The 19317-nt window shown below is 49.3% G+C and overlaps 1 pseudogene; it reads right to left on the bottom strand.

Annotated features, from left to right (window-relative positions):
- Positions 1 to 10331: 10331 nt before the first annotated feature.
- LOC140387324 (metaxin-1 pseudogene) lies at positions 10332 to 10903 on the bottom strand (annotated as a pseudogene).
- Positions 10904 to 19317: the final 8414 nt, after the last annotated feature.

The following is a 19317-nucleotide window of genomic DNA, read 5'->3' as shown; positions in this document are numbered from 1 at the left end:
GGTCATTGTGGCCCAAACCAAAGGCGAATGAGCCACCAAGAGCAGTGATTATTTATTTCCATAGGTACCAGGTGAAGGAGAAGGTCCTGAGTTGGGCGAAGCAGAAGCGGGAGGTGCAGTGGGCTGGAGCTGATACACTCATATACCAGGACGTAACCATGGAGCTACTGAGGAGGCGGGCCACCTTCAGCAGAGTGAAGACAGAACTGTATAACAATGGTGTAGTGTACCCAGCTAAGTTGAGGGTGATTATAACTCCAAAGACTTTAGTTTCAAGACTGTGGAAGCGGCAGAGGCGTTTGTGAAGGCAGAAGGACTGGGTCAGTGTAGATCTACCATCCGGATTCAGCTGCACTTTGCGAATCACTAAATCTCAGTAGAAATTTAAGTTAAAACTTCTCAGGTACAAATAAGAATCGTTTTTTTTTGTCTTCTATTGATTACAATTGAGAGTCATTTAAAAGGCAATTTGTAGACAATTGAAACTTTCAAAGAATCGCAGAAATGAATTTCTTGCTTAGGCAAACAGCTCGCAATAACTTTAGAAGTCAAAGTCTGAAAATGAAATATGAAGACAGGGAGACAGCGAATAGTAAGTCAACGTATTGATGATTTATGAAAAAAGAGAGAGAGAGAAAATGATCCAGCTAAAAATGGCCGAACGAAACTTCACAGTTATACTGTATCATATCTGTCTTTAGCCATCTAATTACACCCCAATATAATCCTAATTGGTTTGGGTTAGATTCAAATACATTTGATTTGATGGTAAGCTGTCCATCTTTAATATGCAACATGAACCTTAAATGTTTCATAGATGAATTCCTGTATGAGTTATGGAATGCTTTTTAGCGCTGAACTGGTTTGTTGCTGAGGCCAATAGTGCCTTTAGGTTCCTGTTGCCATGGAGCCTGCCCTGTCCTTGATCACTTTATCTTGCAAATGTATTTGTTAGCTGAGTAAGAATGCTGTTTTAATCTATCTGCTTCTGTGTTCTGTTGAAGCTATGTTTTGAAATGACCTGAGGTTATGAGTGAGTTTTAAAATGGTATTTAATAGACTAGAGGCTTAATGCTAAATAGCTTTTACCTATCGAAAATAGCTGGTTTCTACAGTCAGGAGTGAGAAATGGGAGTGAGGACTGAGGGTAGGGGGGATGGAAGATTGTGGGCTGGATTCTCCGTCCAGCCGCACCAGATTTCTGGTTCGGCACGCCAGCGGGATGCTCCATTTCACCGGCTAGTCAATGGGGTATCCCATTGTGGGGCAGCCCCACGCCGTCGGGAAACCCCTGGACAGCCGGCAAAATGGAGCATCCCACTGACGGAGAATCCAGCCCTGTATATAGTTACATTTTTTATTTCATGTTGTTATATATTTGGATAAGACAAAAGTGAAGATTTTTTGTGACTAGTTTTTGGGGGGTTTGTGTTTGCACTGGTTTTGTTTATTTGTTTGAAGGGGATTTCTTTGTTTTCCTGGGACCAGTTGGTGGGAGGTGACTGGGGAGGAGTGGGACCTGGACAGGGACCTCCACACCCGCAAGCTCAAGTCAGCTAGTGAATGGAGCTGTGGTGGGGGGAGGGTCTGCGGTCATTGGAGCCTGGTCGAACAGGTTTCGATGGGCCTAGGAGGTGTGAAAAGGGGGGAAGGGGACTGATACTGGGTGAGGTGTTTTCGAGGGGAAGTAGATGGGGGATTCTGGGAGTAGGAGGGGTTTGATGGCAACAATGGGATGGGCTGGGCCATGCCCAGTGGGCAATGCCCGGAGTTATGATTTTTTAAAAAATATATATTTTATTGAAATTTTTCGTTCACAATTTTTTCCCCTTACACATCAAACATAAAGAAAATTTAACAGTACATGTAACATGATAACTACAATCTAATAAAGAGTAACTAACTAACATGGTAAACTAATCAATTAACATAAAATGAAACTTTCCCCTCCCCCCTCCCTCCCCTCCCCCCACCCACCCCCCCTCCCCCCCTGGGTTGCTGCTGCTGGTCATCCATCTTCCCTCTAACGTTCCGCTAGGTAGTCGAGGAATGGTTGCCACCTTCTGGTGAACCCTTGAGCCGATCCTCTCAGTGCAAACTTAATCTGCTCCAGTTTTATGAACACCACCATATCGTTTATCCAGGCCTCCAGTCCGGGGGGGTTCGCTTCCTTCCACATGAGTAAAATCCTACGCCGGGCTACTAGGGACGCAAAGGCCACGACATCGGCCTCTTTCGCCTCCTGCACTCCCGGCTCATCCGCAACTCCAAATAAAGCTAACCCCCAGCCTGGTTTGACCCGGACCTTCACCACCTTCGAAATCACTCCCGTCACTCCCCTCCAATACGCCTCCAGTGCCGGGCACAACCAAAACATATGTGTGTGGTTCGCCGGGCTTCCGCCGCACCTCCCACACTTGTCCTCCGCTCCGAAGAACCTGCTCAACCTTGCTCCCGTTATGTGTGCTCCATGTAGCACCTTAAACTGAATCAGGCTAAGCCTGGCACACGAGGAAGAGGAATTTACCCTGCTTAGGGCATCAGCCCACATACCCTCCTCTATCTCCTCCCCGAGCTCTTCTTCCCACTTTCCTTTCAGTTCGCCCACCAGCTCCTCCCCCTCTTCTCTCATCTCTCGGCATATCTCTGACACCTTGCCCTCCCCAACCCACACCCCCGAGAGCATTCTATCCTGGATCCCCTGTGTCGGGAGCAATGGAAATTCCCTCACCTGTTGTCTTGTGAACGCCCTCACCTGCATATACCTAAAGAAATTTCCCCGGGGCAGCTTATACTTTTCCTCCAACGCTCCCAAGCTCGCAAACGTCCCGTCTATAAATAAATCTCCCACCCTCCTAATTCCCAACTGGTGCCAGCTCTGGAATCCTCCATCCATCCTCCTTGGGGCAAACCTATGGTTGTTCCTGATTGGGGACCCCACCAGGGCTCCCAGCACACCTCTCTGTCGCCTCCATTGCCCCCAGATATTTAATGTTGCCGCCACCACTGGGTTCGTGGTAAACTTTTTTGGTGAGAACGGTAGTGGCGCCGTCACCAGCGCCTCTAGACTCGTCCCTTTACAGGACTTTCTCTCTAGTCTTTTCCACGCCGCTCCCTCTCCCTCCATCATCCATTTACGGACCATCGCCACGTTGGCGGCCCAATAGTAGTCGCCCAAATTTGGCAGCGCCAGTCCCCCTCTATCTCTGCTACATTGTAAGAACCCCCTCCTTACCCTCGGAACTTTCCCTGCCCACACGAAGCTCGTGATGCTCCTGTCTATTATTTTAAAGAAGGCCTTAGTGATCAGTATAGGGAGACATTGGAATACAAATAGGAACCTCGGGAGGACCATCATCTTAATTGCCTGCACTCTGCCTGCCAGTGACAGTGTCTGCATGTCCCACCTCTTGAAGTCCTCTTCCATTTGTTCCACCAGTCGTGTCAGATTAAGGTTCCCCAGCTCCTGGCTATCTGAATCCCCAGGTATCGAAAGTTTCTTTCCACTTTCTTTAAAGGCAGGCCATCTATCCCTCTACTCTGGTCCCCAGGGTGTATCACGAAAAGTTCACCCTTCCCCATGTTAAGCCTATATCCCGAGAAATCTCCAAACTCCCTCAATATCTGCATGACCTCTGTCATCCCCCCCCCCCCCCCCCCCACTGGGTCCGTCACATACAACAGTAGGTCATCCGCGTAGAGTGACACTCGGTGTTCTTCTCCCCCTCTAATCACCCCTCTCCATTTTCTGGAGTCTCTCAGCGCCATGGCCAGTGGTTCAATTGCCAACGCGAACAGTAATGGAGATAGCGGGCATCCCTTGTTCCCCTGTATAGTCGGAAATACTCCAATCTTTGCCGACCCGTGACCACACTTGCCGTTGGGGCCCCATAGAGGAGTTTGACCCAGCTAACAAACCCGTCCCCGAACCCGAACCTCCTCAGCACCTCCCATAGATACTCCCACTCCACCCTGTCAAATGCCTTCTCTGCATCCATTGCCGCCACTATCTCTGCCTCCCCCTCTACTGGGGGCATCATTATCACCTCTAATAGCCGTCGCACGTTGACATTTAGTTGTCTCCCCTTTACGAATCCTGTCTGGTCTTTGAGCTCCACCCCCGGGACACAGTCCTCTATCCTCGATGCCAGCACCTTTGCTAGCAATTTGGCGTCCACATTTAGTAGTGAAATAGGCCTATAGGACCCGCACTGCAGCGGATCTTTATCCCGCTTCAAAATTAGCGATATCGTCGCCTCCGACATTGTCGGGGGTAGAGTCCCCCCTTCCCTGGCCTCGTTAAAAGTCCTCACCAACAGCGGGGCCAGCAGGTCCACATGTTTTCTATAAAATTCCACCGGGAACCCATCTGGTCCCGGAGCCTTCCCTGCCTGCATGTCCCCCAGCCCCTTGATAACCTCGTCCACCCCAATTGGTGCCCCCAGGCCTTCCACCTCCTGCTCCTCCACCCTCGGGAACCTTAATTGGTCCAGAAACTGCCGCATCTCCTCTTTTCCCTCCGGGGGTTGGGACCTATAAAGTCTTTCGTAAATGGTCTTAAACACCCCGTTTATCTTCCCTGCTCTCCGCACCGTAGCTCCCTTTTCGTTTCTAATTCCCCCTATCTCCCTCGCCGCTGTCCTCTTTCGCAGCTGTTGGGCCAACAGGCGACTAGCTTTTTCCCCATATTCATAGCTCATCCCCTGTGCCTTCCTCCACAGCACCTCCGCCCACCTGGTGGTCAGAAGGTCGAACTCCGTCTGGAGTCGTCGTCTCTCCCTGTACAGTCCCTCCTCCGAGGTCTCCGCAAATTCTTTGTCCACCCTTAAGATCTGCCCCAGTAATCTTTCCCTTTCCTTGGCCTCTGTTTTCCCTTTGTGGGCCCTGATGGAGATCAGCTCTCCTCTGACCACCGCCTTTAGTGCTTCCCATACCACTCCCACTCGGACCTCCCCGTCGTCATTGGCCTCCAGGTACCTCTCAATACATCCCCGCACTCTTCCACAGACTCCCTCATCCGCCAACAATCCCACATCTGATCGCCAGAGTGCACGCTGCTCCCTCTCCTCTCCTAGTTCCAGGTCCACCCAGTGTGGGGCATGATCCGAAATAGCTATGGGTGAATACTCAGTTTCTTCCACCCTCGAGATCAACGACCTTCCCAAAACAAAAAAATCTATCCGGGAGTACACCTTATGAACATGGGAGAAGAAGGAGAACTCCCTGGCCTTCGGTCTAAGAAATCGCCATGGATCCACTCCCCCCATTTGGTCCATAAACCCCTTAAGCACCTTGGCCGCTGCCGGCCTTCTTCCGGTCTTAGATCTGGATCTATCTAACCCTGGGTCCAGCACGGTGTTGAAGTCTCCCCCCATTATCAAGTTTCCTACCTCCAGGTCCGGTATACGTCCCAGCATCCGCTTCATGAATCCCGCATCATCCCAATTCGGGGCATATACGTTAACCAACACGACCTCCGTTCCCTCCAGCCTGCCACTCACCATCACATATCTGCCTCCACTATCTGCTACAATGCTCCTTGCTTCGAATGATACCCGTTTCCCCACCAGTATGGCCGCCCCTCTATTCTTTGCATCCAACCCTGAATGGAACACCTGTCCCACCCATCCTTTCCTTAACCTAACTTGGTCCGCCACCTTCAGGTGCGTCTCCTGGAGCATAGCCACGTCTGCCCTCAGTCCTTTCAAGTGCGCGAACACTCGGGCCCTTTTAATCGGTCCATTTAGGCCTCTCACGTTCCACGTGATCAGCCGCACTAGGGGGCTATCTGCCCCCTTCCCGTGTCGACTAGCCATCACCCTCTCTAGGCCAGTCCCACATCCCGATTCCGCGCTCCCACTCGTTCCCCAGGTGGCGCATTCCAGCCCCGACCACCCTTTCTTTAGCCAGTTCCTCTTTGATTTCTGCAGCAGCAACCCAGTTATCCTCCCCACCCCACCCCCCCCCCCCCCCGCTAGATCCCCATCTAGCGTGATTGCTCCCCCAATATTACTTCCGCAAGTCAGCTGACTTCAACTGACCCCGGCTTCTCCTGCTCACACCTTGACCCCCCCGTGTGGGGAACTCCCATCTACCTTGCGCCTATCTTCCCGCCATCATCTTTCTGGCGCGGGAACATCTCTGTGGCTGTCCCGCCCCTTGTGGCGCAGCTCCCTCTCCCACCCCACTCCCATTCCTCATCCTCCGCCTATGTCTCTTCTTTCCCCCTCCACCGGCGCCCACATTTATTAGTGTCCCCCCCCTTCCCAATTTACATCTCTATATACATCGACAGTGACATTTCCCTCTAATATCAGTCCCTCAGTTCCGATCCAATTTCTCGTCTTTAATAAAGGTCCATGCTTCTTCCACCGTTTCGAAGTAGTGATGTCTCTCCTGGTACGTGACCCATAGTCGTGCCGGCTGCAGCATCCCGAACTTCACCTTCTTCTTGTGTAACACCTCCTTGGCTCGCAGGGACCCGATGAGCCCCCTCCACTTCTAAGGGGCCCGAAGGGGCCTCAGCTCCCATCAGCGAGCTTAGCATCGTGCTCACGTAAGCCCCTCAGTTTTTCTCTTTCGTTGGGGGGGACTTCCTATTAACTCACCCCACACCGGGTTTCGTCGTGAAAACATTTCCCGTTGGGGCTCTTAAAAGAGCCCGAAGGTCCGTTTGAGCTGGAGCCGCCGAAACGTGCGGCTTAGCTGGTCATCGCCGCAACCGGAAGTCTGCCCAGAGTTATGATGATGGCAAATAGGAGGGGCGGGGGGGGGCGGGGGGGGGGGTGAGAGACTCCCAGTCAGGTTAGTTACGTGGATCATGAGGGGTTTGGGGGGGGGGGGGGGGCATTGAAGAGGTTGAGGGCGTTTGCGCACCTAAATAGCTTAAAGGCTTGAGGATCATGAGCCTGCCTGAAAGGGTGGAGGGCCCAAGGCCGACTGAGTAATTTGCCAAGATGTTGGCGGAGCTGTTGGGCGAGGTGGAGGATCCCACCCGGTATGAACTGGATCGGTCTCATAGGTCGTTGTGGCTCAAACCAAAGGTGACTCACCTGAGGGTGAAGGATCAGGTGAGGCTCAGGAAGGGCTGGGTAAGCCAAGTATTTCACTCAGGGTTCAACAGCAGGGCACGGTGGGGTAGCAGTATTGGTCAGTAAGAGAGTGAGATTCCAGATGGAGAAGGTGGTGGCGGACCAGGGGGGGTAAATATGTGATAGTAACAGGGGTGTTGGAGGTGAGTCCAGTGGTGTTGGCGAGTGTGTCTGGCCCTAACTGGGATGGTGCAAGGTTTGTGAGGAAGGCGTTTGGGGCCATTCTGGACTTGGATTTGCACAAGTTAATAGTGAGAGGGGACTGGAATTTTGTGCAAGAGCCAAAGTTGGATAGGTCACATCCGCGTTCGCTCGCCCAGTCAGGGGGGACGAAGGCACTGACTGGGCTTATGAGGGAGATGGGAGGGGTGGACCCGTGAGGTTCTTGCACCCGAAGGAGCGGGAGTATTTGTTTTTCTCTTTGGTTCACAAAGTTTATTCGAGGATAGACTTCTTTGTAGTAGGGAACGTGCTGTTGGCGGGGGTTAGGGGATCAGAGTATTTGGTGATAGCAATTTTGGATCACGCGCCGCATTGGGTGGACATAGTCCTGGAGAACGGGGCACTGCAGAGACCGGGGTGGAGATTGGACATGGGGTTGTTGGTGTATTATTTCTTGTGTCTGAATAAAGCTGGTAGTCTTACAGTTGAAGTAGATGTTTTATTTCGATGAGTTTGTTCTCTCTCCAGCGCTGAGACTATGTTACATCTGAGCTGCCTGTCTGTGTCCTGCTCACCAACTGCTGTTCCTGTGAAGAGAGAGAGTGGCTGACTTCCTGTTTGTCTATGTATTTATACATCTCTGGCGCTCCCTCTAGTGGTTATTTAGTTGTAGTGTATTTACCTTAATCCCTTGTGTATATACAGTGATGCATATCACTACATCCCCCCTTTTTTCTTGTTACATATTTTCTGTACTTTGTTAAAGAAAATTGTACAAAACATATAGATAAATGATGATATGTACAAGTTGTGATGATATTGATGATTATACAAAGCCATTTAATATTTATGAGTCCAATCTTGATTAAAAAAATTATGAGTCCAAACTTTATGAATTTGTTCGGTTGAGTTGCTTTCTTCTTCTGTTGTTGAAGTGGTGATGTTGAAGTTGTCATTTCTTTGTGAACGTCGTCAGTGTTCCTGTGTTTAAGTAACCCAGAAGTGATCATGAGGTGTTCGAATGGTCGAATCACTTTGTTGTCTGACCTGGACATTTTCCTGTGCTTGCGGTATTGATTCTGTATGTCATCTTTGTTGTCTGACCTGGACTTTTTTCTATGTTTGCCGTATTGATGCTGTATGTCATCTTTGTTGTCTGACCTGGACTTTTTTCTGTGTTTGCCTTATTGATGCTGTATGTCATCTGCCTTGAAAGCTGGTTTGCTTGTTTGTAGTGGAGCAAATGTGAATTTGTGAGATTCGTTGTCATGCCATGGTATGTTTGTACACTTGCCATTGTTTTGAGCTGTGCTATTAAATTGTCCTTCATGTGCAGAGTTGCACCATGTCGTACGAGTTGTTGTTTCATTGTTGTTGATTTTGTCATTTCTGTCTTGCTTGTTGTTGCCTTTGTTATGCTTCTTGTTTTTGTTTTTGTTGTCGTGCTTCTTGTTATTTTTGTTGTTGTTCTTGTTTCTGTTGTGCTTCTGATTGTGAGAACGATCTGATGTTGCATTGATCTTGGTGACATCACTCCTTTGTGGTTGATGTGATTCCTCTGTGATTCCTTGGTGCTCCTCTTCTGGAGTCATTTCTGGTTCACTTGAATCATCTTTGGTTTCTTGATGCTCCTCTTCTGGAGTAAAAATCTTCAAGCATTCATTTTCTTGTGGATAGGTTAGAGTAGATGAGGTTTTAATTGACGTGGTCTCACTGGACTCAAGAGTAGTTTCACTTTGATTGTTGAGTGCTTCTGTGCAGACGAGCTGAGATCTGTCAGTCTCGCTGTAATCTTGCACATCCTGTATGGGGATTGTGATTTCTTTGTCACTTATCTCCCATACAGTGGGTAGACATTCAGTGTCTGCTTGTTGGTTAAATGAGCTGGGTAGACTTTCATAGTCTTCTTCTGGTGGCTCAAATAAACTGGGTAGACTTTCATAGTCTTTTTGTTGTTCACGTGAGCTTGGTAGACTCTCATAGTCTGCTGCTGGTTGCTCAGATAAGGTTGATAGACCTTCATGGTCTTGTTCATGCATGGACTTCACTATAGAGTCTTGAGTTGCTTCTATTGTGGAGTCTGTCAACAATGCTCTCTGTGGAGGCTTATATCGCTCTCTCTGTGGAGGCTTATATCGCTCTCTCTCTGGAGTCTTTCATCGCTCTCTGTGTGGAGTCGTGCAGTGGTCTCTCTGTGGAGTCGATCTGTGCTCTCCCAACGGAGTCGTTCAGTACTCACTGTGTGGCATCGTTTTCTTCTTGGGTATTTGACAGGCTGCTGTTACCCAATGTATCGACGATCTGCCATTGCATCATGGTATTGGATTCATCTCCCATGAGTAGAGTCGTGTTGAGCTTTTCAACCGTGGCGCTGATGCTTTTATTCATCATATCTGAATAACTCAGCCATGTCTGAGTAGTATTCTTCGATAAACAAATCAACTTCTTTTGTTTCGGATTTGTCATCGTGCTCTTCATGTTCAATGAACAAATCATCTTCTTTGGTTTCGGATTTGGCATTATGCTCTTCACTTCGGGTGGTGCGAACTGCTTGTTCCAAGGTGCTGTGGCGGTTATTTTCAACTGCTGGTAGAAGTTTCATAGAATTTTTGTCACAGAATTTACAGTGCAGAAGGAGGCCATTCGGCCCATCGAGTCTGCACCGGCTCTTGGAAAGAGCGCCCTACCCAAGGTCAACACCTCCACCCTATCCCCATAACCCAGTAACCCCACCCAACACTAAGGGCAATTTTGGACACTAAGGGCAATTTATCATGGCCAATCCACCTAACCTGCACATCTTTGGACTGTGGGAGGAAACCGGAGCACCCGGAGGAAACCCACGCACACACGGGGAGGATGTGCAGACTCCACACAGACAGTGACCCAAGCCGGAACCGAACCTGGGACCCTGGAGCTGTGAAGCAATTGTGCTATCCACAATGCTACCGTGCTGCCCTGGGGCAGTACGCTCACAGAAATGGTCCCAACTGGTCAGAGCCCCCTCCCCAGCACCTCGCAGCCCACCCCTTCACTGCCCCGTCTCTCTATCACTGTGTCCACCCCCCCCCCACTCCCTCACTGTCCCTCATCGACATCATCATCATCTTCCAGTGGGGAGGGCTGTCTCAGTGCATTGTGGGTCATTACCCGCTGAATGGACAGAATCCCGCTAAGGAAAGCATAGCTGATCATGGCGGAAAACCCCACGATCACCGATAAGATCTGCTTGCGTCTCTTGTGAGGGTCTTCATCAGAATCCGAGGAGTTATTCTGGGGAATTTTCTTTGAGCTGCATTCAGGCCTGAGCCAACGTTTGGGAAGTAAAGACCCAGGATGGACATACAGAGAATGCACAGGTTGTCGAGCGAGCGCAGGTGTTGCTGGAGTTTGCTGTTGGGCAGTTTTGCCTTCAGAAGCAGAGCCAGGTGCCCAAAGACAATGGCATCTAAGGAGCTGGGTGAGTTTCCAAAAAAGAACTTGTCAAACCCTAGCCTCTGGGACAGCAGCGTCAGGCACTCGCGCGCCTCTTTGTAGATCTCATTCTCTGCCTCCTCTTCATTGTCGTTCCACTGGCCACCCCGAATCAGGCGAAGGCGCTCCAGGAAGCGGGTGTGCATCCGGTTTGGCAGGAAGAAATTGAGGAGCATTGTTCAGGCATTGTTCTGTCTTCCGAGGTGAACAAATTGTGTTAAGTAGCTTTAAAACTCTTTGTTTCAATTTTCGGACATTTCCCCTTTAAGTGGGCGTGGTCCGAGGCCTCTGACGTCACGCGCTCGTGACGTAAAGCGTAGGAATGGATTGCGCATGCGTAAATCGCCTTTCCTTTACTATGCGCTTTTTCGTAAACTGCGCATGCGCAAGTTCCATCTTCGAGCTGTGCGATCTTTTTGTTCAACTGCGCATGCGTGGTTTGCACATGAGCAGAACGATTTGCGCCCAAAACGTCTTTTTTCAATTGCACATGCGCGGTTGCCGTTTCCTGCACATGCGCAGACACAGATTTGCGACTTTTGTTCCCCGGGAAGTTTAAAATGTGCTCAGACACCATTTTAACTTCTTCAGACCCATGGAAAAGAAGGTTTTTGCCGTTTTTTCTTGTTAGAAACTTAAAGTTATTTTTTTCTTGCGTTCTGCACTTGTCAATCATGATTTCCAGCATTAAACCTTTCTGTTCTGATGATTGCTTGAGTTTCACTTCACTCATCCCCTGTGCAAATTGGTCTCTGAGCATTGAATGTCTTAAAGCAGGATTGTTACTGGTGTTACAGTAATCTTCAAATTTTAAAAATATTCCTTCAATTTGGTGTTGTCTTCACCTTTCAAGTAATTAAAGCAGTTATAGATTTCTCTAGCTTCATGTCCTGCTAGGAGAAGTGCTATTTTCATTTCTTCTGAGGCCGCACTCAACTCATTAGCAACGATAGACAGTTTGAATGTTTGTTTAAGGATTTTCCATCTATGACTTAAATTACCGGTTGTTTTCAGCTGTGGTGGAGTTCCAACGAGTTGCATGGACTCAGGAAGTCTCCCCACGTCCGAGTTTTCTTCTGTTTTCGATCGTGCTTTGTCTGCATCTTGTGTAACTTTTCCAGTAAGCATTCTGAAGTCACCTGATCCTGGTACCATGTATTATTCCTTGTGTCTGAATAAAGCCCGTAGTCTTACAATTGAAGTAGGTGCTTTATTTCGATGAGTTCATTCTCTCTCTATGTTACATCTGAGCTGCCTGGATATAATGTCCTTAGTTGTAGTGTATTTACCGTAACGCCTTGTGTAGATACAGTGATGCATATCACTCCAGTTCGGGGACCAAAGTTTTTGTGAGAAGATCGGGAAGGTGATGGAGGAGTATGTGGGCTTTAACTGCACAGGGGAAGTATTGCAGGCAGTGGTATGAGTAGCCCTGAAGGCAGTGGTGAGGGTGGAGGTGATTTAATTTAAGGTCAAGGTGGATAAAGAGCAGAGGGAAGAGCATCAAAGGCTGAGAGATGAGATTTTGGAGGTGGACCCAGAGGTACGCGGGGGATGCAGTTCCAGGACTTTTGGATAGAAGGAAAGAGCTACAGATTAGCTTTGATCGGTTGTCCACGGGGAAGGTGGAGCCCCAACTGAGGCGGGCGAAGGGAGCGATTTCTGAGTATGGGGAGAAGGCAGGGCAAGCCAACTGCAGAGGGAGGCGGCGCAAGAGAAATTGTTCAGGTGCGGGATAGATCAGGGAAATTGGTGGTGGCCCGGACCAGATTAATAAGATGTTCAAGGAGTTTTATGAAAATTTGTATAGGATGGAGCCACCGGGGGAGGATCTGAAGATGCGGGAGTTCCTGGACGGATTGGAGTACCTGAGGCTGGAGGAGCAAGATAAGGTCAGACTGGAGAGGTCTGTAGGAGAACAGGAGATAAAGGAGGCAATTGGGAGGATGCAGTCGGGGAAGGTGGCAAGCGGTGGGGGGTTGGGGGTTGGGGGGGGGTGGAAGATAGGTTGTCTCTGTACATGTGATGCGCAATCAATTACTCTCGAGACAAGGTGAGTCATAACTAATAGGCTTTAATCAGCTAGAACTGTTCCCAGCAGCTTCGATACACAAAGTGAAGGCTGCTGGGATGGCATTGGTTCTTATACCCCGCCTCTCAGGGCGGAGCTATGTACATTAGCGAATGGTAGACTCCTCGGTCTAGCCAATGGTCATCCACCTCTCAGGTACTGCAATACCTGGTATTACCACAACATGGACGGTTTATTGTTATATATATTAGAGCCGGGTGCATCAATGGGGAATATTGGAGCTTCTCTGTACTTTTGGGTCCTTTTCAGGTTTTCAATTAAACCTGGAAAAGAGATGAGGGAATTAGGAAGGGCCTTGTGTCAGCGACCTACGGAAGGATTTTGGGGGAGGATTGGGAGTCCATGAAGGGGATCAAAGCCAAGTGGAAGGAAGAGTTGGTGAGGTTATGGAAAACGGTTTGTGGTATGAGGTGCTCTGGAGGGTGAACGCCTCAACCTCGTGCGAAAGGTTTGGGCTGATACAGCTGACGGTCGTGTATAGGGCGCGTGTATAGGGCGCGCAAGGGCGAGGATGAACCGATGCTTTGAGGAGGTGGAGGATGTATGTGAGCGATGTGCGAGGAGCCCACAATGTTGGTCGTATCTGAAGCTGGAGAAGTATTGGAGGGAGCCGTCTCGGGGATAGTGCACGTAAACTTGCAACCAGGTTCCCTAGAAGCCATTTTTGGGGTGTCGGACCAGCCAGGGCTGCACGTGGGGGAGGAGGCAGATACTTTAGCCTTCGCCTCGCTGATTGCCCAGAGGCGGGTCCTGTAGGGTGCTTCTCCGCCCTATACCTCGGCTTGGCAGGGGTGTCTACTGGAATTTCTGACTTGAGAAGGTGCAGTTTGAGCTGAGGGGGATGAAGGAGGGGTTCTACAATTCATGGGGGCTGTTTATTATGCACATTAGAGAATGCGTTTAGGGTCGGGGCCTATAACTCCATTTCACACTACGCAGCCTAGAATGGCTAGACGGTCGGTGCTAAACACGCATTTATCCTCATTGTACGTTAAGTTAAGGATTTTAGCGGTCTGGAGAAATTTTCGGAGATTGGTGTCATGGTCCTGCTGGTCATGGTCGCAGATGGTGACGTTATCGAGATACGGAAACGTTGCGCGTAAGCCGTACCGGTCAACCATTCGGTCCATCTCGCGTTGGAAGACCGAGACCCCGTTAGTGACACCGAAGGGAACCCTTAAAAAATGATAGAGCTGCCCATCTGCTTCGAAGGCAGTGTACTTGCGGTCACTAGTGCGGCGGGATAGCTGGTGGTAGGCGGACCTGAGGTCCACCGTGGAGAAGACCTTATAATGCGCGATCCTGTTTACCAGGTCAGATATGCGGGGCAAAGGGTACGCGTCCAGCTGCGTAAACCTGTTGATGGTCTGACTGTAGTCAATGACCATCCTACGTTTCTCCCCAGTCTTTACCACCACTACTTGGGCTCTCCAGGGACTGTTGCTAGCTTCAATGACCCCTTCCCTCAGTAGCCTTTGGACCTCCAACCTAATGAAGGTCCGGTCCTGGGCACTGTACCGTCTGCTCCTGGTGGCGACGGGTTTGCAATCCGGGGTGATGTTCGCAAACAGGGAAGGAGGGTCGACCTTAAGGGTCGCGAGGCCGCAGACAGTAAAGGGGGGTATAGGGCCGCCGAATTGGAAGGTCAGACTTTGCAGGTTACATTGGAAGTCCAACTCCAGGAGTGTAGCCGCGCAGAGGTGCGGAAGGACATAAAGGCGGAAATTGTTGAATTTCCTTCCTTGGACTGTGAGGTTTGCTAGACAGAACCCCTTTATCTCCACTGAGTGGGAACCGGAGGTCAGGGAGATCCTTTGATTTACAGGGTGGGTAAAAAGTGAACAGCGCCTTACCGTGTCGGGGTGTATAAAGCTCTCCATGCTCCCAGAGTCGATCAGGCAGGACGTCTCGTGGCCGTTGATGAAGACCGTCGTCGTTGCTGTTGAGAGTGTTCGATGACGAGTTTGGTCCAGAGTCACCAAGGCCAGGCACAGTAGTTGTGAATTTTGATCGGGCAGTGTGTAGTCAGCCGGGCTGGGGTCCTGGGACCCCATCCATAATGGCGTCTCCCATGGGTCGCACATGGTGGTCGGAGATGGACAAAATGGCGGCGCCCATCCATCCAGCATGGTGTCCGAGGAACAAGATGGCGGCCCCGTGGGCCACACGTGGCCCTAGGATACGGGGGTGGCGGTGACTGCTGGCCGCCTGGGGCCCGAGGAGAAGTTCGCTGTGGCAGTCCGGAGTCGCCGCTGGAGACCGCGGCCACCGCTCGTGCCTGACAGACCCCCACAAAATGGCCCTTCTTGCCGCACCCTTTGCAGGTGGATGTGCGGGCCAGGCAGCGCTGGCGGGGGTGCTTTTCCTGCCCGCAGAAGAAACAGCGGGGCCCATCGGAGTTGGTGGGTCGCCTTACAGCACAGGCCTGCGGGGACATGGGGAAGGTCTGTGGGGCTGCCGCTGCGGGATTCCACGCTGTCCAGGGGGCCGCCGCGCGGTCGGGCACGTAGGATTGTGCGTTCCTGGAGGCAATGTCCATGGACCCTGCCAAAGCCCGTGCCTCCCTAAGTCCCAGGGTGTCTTTTTCTCTAAAAGACGCTGGCGGATCTCTGAGGAGCTCATATCTGCTACGAAGGCATCCCGGACTAGGAGTTCCGTGTGGTCGCTCGCCAAAACTTGCGGGCAGCCACAGCTTCTGCCCATCACAAGTAGCGCACAGTAGAACTCCTCCAACGATTCCCTGGGGCTTTGTCGTCTCGTTGCAAGCAGGTGACATGCGTAGACCTGATTTACTGGGTGGATATAATGTCCTTTTAAAAGTTCGATTGCTGCATCAAAGTCTTCCGCCTCCTCGATGAGGGTGTAGATCCCAGGGCTTACCCTTGAGTGCAGGGGATGCAGTTTCTGCTCCCCCGAGGGTGTGCCTCCAGCCGCCTCAAGGTAGCCTTTGAAACACGCCAGCCAGTGCTTGGAAATCGCCGCTGAGTTCGCCGCGTGGGGGCTGAGTTGCAGACACTCCGGCTTGATTCGGAGATCCATCCTTTCTAGTTAAGTCTAGTCTATTAAATTGATGCACGATCAATAAGTACTAAAACGAGGTTGTAGCACAACTGAAGGCTTTAATAGACTAGAACTGTTCCCCAGCAGCTCAGGTACAGAATGAGGGCTGCTGGGCTGGCACTGATTCTTATACCCCACCTATCAGGGCGGTGCTACATACTATACAGTCAATGGTAAACCCCCAGGTTTAACCAATGGAACTTCAGCCTCTCGGGTACAGCAATACCTGATAATACCACATTTAGCATCTACTGTTTTCTGTGGAAGAGATCTCTGCACCTCTCCAACCTTTTGAAGAAGTATTTCCTGTCCAGTCTGGCTCTGATTTTAAGGTTATATCCCCTTGCCACCATGGAATAGACTTTTGTCTCTTTCTCACTATCCTATCAGTTCTTTACAAAATCATTAAAACATCAACTGAACCATCCTTTAACTTCTAGGCGAGGTGTAACTTCTCCTTATAATTTTAGCTGAATCCAGCTTTCTGGCCGTAACCATCTCAGCAGTCATCAATCTGAAATGTTCCTATCTGCCCGCTTCACAGAAGCTGCCTGACCTACTGAGTGGTTCCAGCATTTTCTACTTTTATGTTATTAACATTCAGGGACAGTGAGTAAGTCACTGGTCCTATTTTTCACTGTCAGTATTCAATGAAATTGCAACACCCCACTGAACTCAATCTTAACTCTCAAAAGCAAGTGTTTTGGACTGGGTCAAAGTTGGGAGTCATAAAATGAACCAGGAACCCAACAGAACCATTTCTGGTTTTAACAGAGGTGGCACAGGAGGTTGGTGACTAATCAATTCATCAGAGGCAGGTTTGTTACTTCAATATTTTAATGGGATTGCATGCCTTCATTGCAAGGATTCTATTTTTAACCACAGATAGCTGTGCTTCTCCATTGCCCAGGGAAAGCAAACACGGGAAAGGAGATGAGAAGGACATAATCCATCAGGTGAATGTTTTTACAGCACTCCTTGTGGACCGGGAGGATAAGCAATGCTTCCTCTAGGCTCAACAAGCTAACAAATTGAACACCACGACACACCCAGCACCTCCCTCGCCTTAATTTGTCTTCTCCCACCGTCATTGGAACCATCTACCTCTAGATTGAGGCCTCATCCCCTCCACCACCTGACAAGTCTGTAACCTGTCAACCAAGCTGTGGACGGGAAACCTGCAGGGCATTTGAGAAACCTGTACTTAAGGTTTCCCAAACTCAAAACTGGACCTCCCTCAACAACAGCGTCCCCTGCCCCCATCCCCACCCCCCACCCCGTGATCCCAGCCACAACCCAGCATGGAATGCACCTCTGAGCTAAAATCCAGATCACTACATTTGTGTTCTGAAGTTCATTCCTTTTCTTCCCCATATCCCGGTAAGAACATTTCCAAATATCACTGACAAAGATTTCATTAAATGGATTCTCTGGTATAGCTATTCCGCCGTAATTAAATCTCCTAACATCTGCCGTACTTTAATTTAGATTTTTTTGTTAGACATCTGTCTTGCCTAGTGACCCACATTCCCAATGAATATGCAGACAGGCAATGGTAATGACTGTAACTCAGTACACAGCTCCACTTTACTGGGTGTTGTACATTATTGCATGCCAAATAAATGGATGGTCTTTCTGATCACAAGTGACACTGAGTAATTGAAATGCTGGAGCCTGAATCGGTTCATTTATTTTTCATACATTTCCCAGTTGCCCTGAAATAGACAGGTGGTTTGTATTTGTGTCTTCCTCTTCTTCTACCTTGGTCACCAATAATCAAAGAGTGACTTTGAGCGTCCAACTCAACATCAGCCGGCGTACAAAACAGACAGTAATGATATTTTGTATCTCTCTGAACTAAAGGATGCTCTTGTTGGTGGGAATTGGGGGATTCAGGAACTGTCAGACTGCGAGTTCCCAAACTCATTCACCATCCATCTACAGAATGCCAAGTCTGGAACCCTCGTACCGTTTCACTGCTCATGTCCAATATACAGTAACTTATATTGGAGAATATGAAAACAAATCGACGTGCTTTTTATATAGTGCCTCTCACAGCTTAAGGCTGCCTCAACTTATTTCAGTGACTGCTGCTGTAGGAGTAAACACTGCAGCCAATTCGCGCACAGCAGGATCCCACAATGAGCATATGAATGAACAACAGTTTTTTTTTGCTGGTGCGGTTGGTTGAGGGTTGACCAGGACACTGGAAGAATTCTCCTGCTCTTTCTTAATCCCAAATAGTGCCGCACGATTACTTGCACTCATCTGAACAGACAAACAGGACCTCGACTTGATGCTTTAAACCATAAAATATAGGAGCAGAATTAAGCCATTCGGCCCATCGAGTCTGCTCCACCATTCAATCGTGGCTAATATGTTTCTCATCCCCATTCTCTGGTCTTCTCCCCTGCCATAACCCCTGATCCCTTATTAATCAAGAACCTATCTGTCTCTGTCTTAAAGACACTCAGTTACTTGGCCTCCACAGCTTTCTGCGGCAATAAGTTCCACAGATTCACCATCCGCTGGTTGAAGAAATTCCTCCTCATCTCTGTTTTCAAGGATCGTCCCTTCAGTCTGAGGCTATGCCCTTGGGTTCTAGTTTTTCCTAGTGGAGGAAATGTTCTCTCCATGTTCACTCTTACCTAGACCTCTCAGTATTCTGTAAGTTTCAATGAGTTACTTATAAGAACTAGAAGCAGGAGTAGGACATCTGGCCCCTCGAGCCTGCTCCACCATTCAATGAGATCATGGCTGATCTTTTGTGGACTCAACTCCACTTTCCGGCCCGAACACCATAACCCTTAATCCCTTTATTCTTCAAAAAACTATCTATCTTTGTCTTAAAAACATTTAATGAAGGAGCCTCTACTGCTTCACTGGGCAAGGAATTCCATAGATTCACAACCCTTTGGGTGAAGAAGTTCCTCCTAAACTCAGTCCTAAATCTACTTCCCCTTATTTTGAGGCTATGCCCCCTAGTTCTGCTTTCACCTGCCAGTGGAAACAACCTGCCCGCATCTATCCTATCTATTCCCTTCATCATTTTATATGTTTCTATAAGATCCCCCCTCATCCTTCTAAATTCCAACGAGTACAGTCCCAGTCTACTCAACCTCTCCTCGTAATCCAACCCCTTCAGCTCTGGGATTAACCTAGTGAATCTCCTCTGCACACCCTCCAGTGCCAGTACGTCCTTTCTCAAGTAAGGAGACCCAAACTGAACACAATACTCCAGGTGTGGCCTCACTAACACCTTATACAATTGCAGCATAACCTCCCTAGTCTTAAACTTCATCCCTCTAGCAATGAAGGACAAAATTCCATTTGCCTTCTTAATCACCTGTTGCATCTGTAAACCAACTTTTTGCGACTCATGCACTAGCACACCCAGGTCTCTCTGCACAGCAGCATGTTTTAATATTTTATCATTTA

The sequence above is a fragment of the Scyliorhinus torazame genome, chromosome 12 (assembly GCF_047496885.1).
Source record: "Scyliorhinus torazame isolate Kashiwa2021f chromosome 12, sScyTor2.1, whole genome shotgun sequence".
Classification (NCBI taxonomy): Eukaryota; Metazoa; Chordata; class Chondrichthyes; order Carcharhiniformes; family Scyliorhinidae; genus Scyliorhinus; species Scyliorhinus torazame.
Note: the sequence above shows the minus strand (reverse complement) of the source record. Positions and strands in the feature narration are given on the sequence as shown.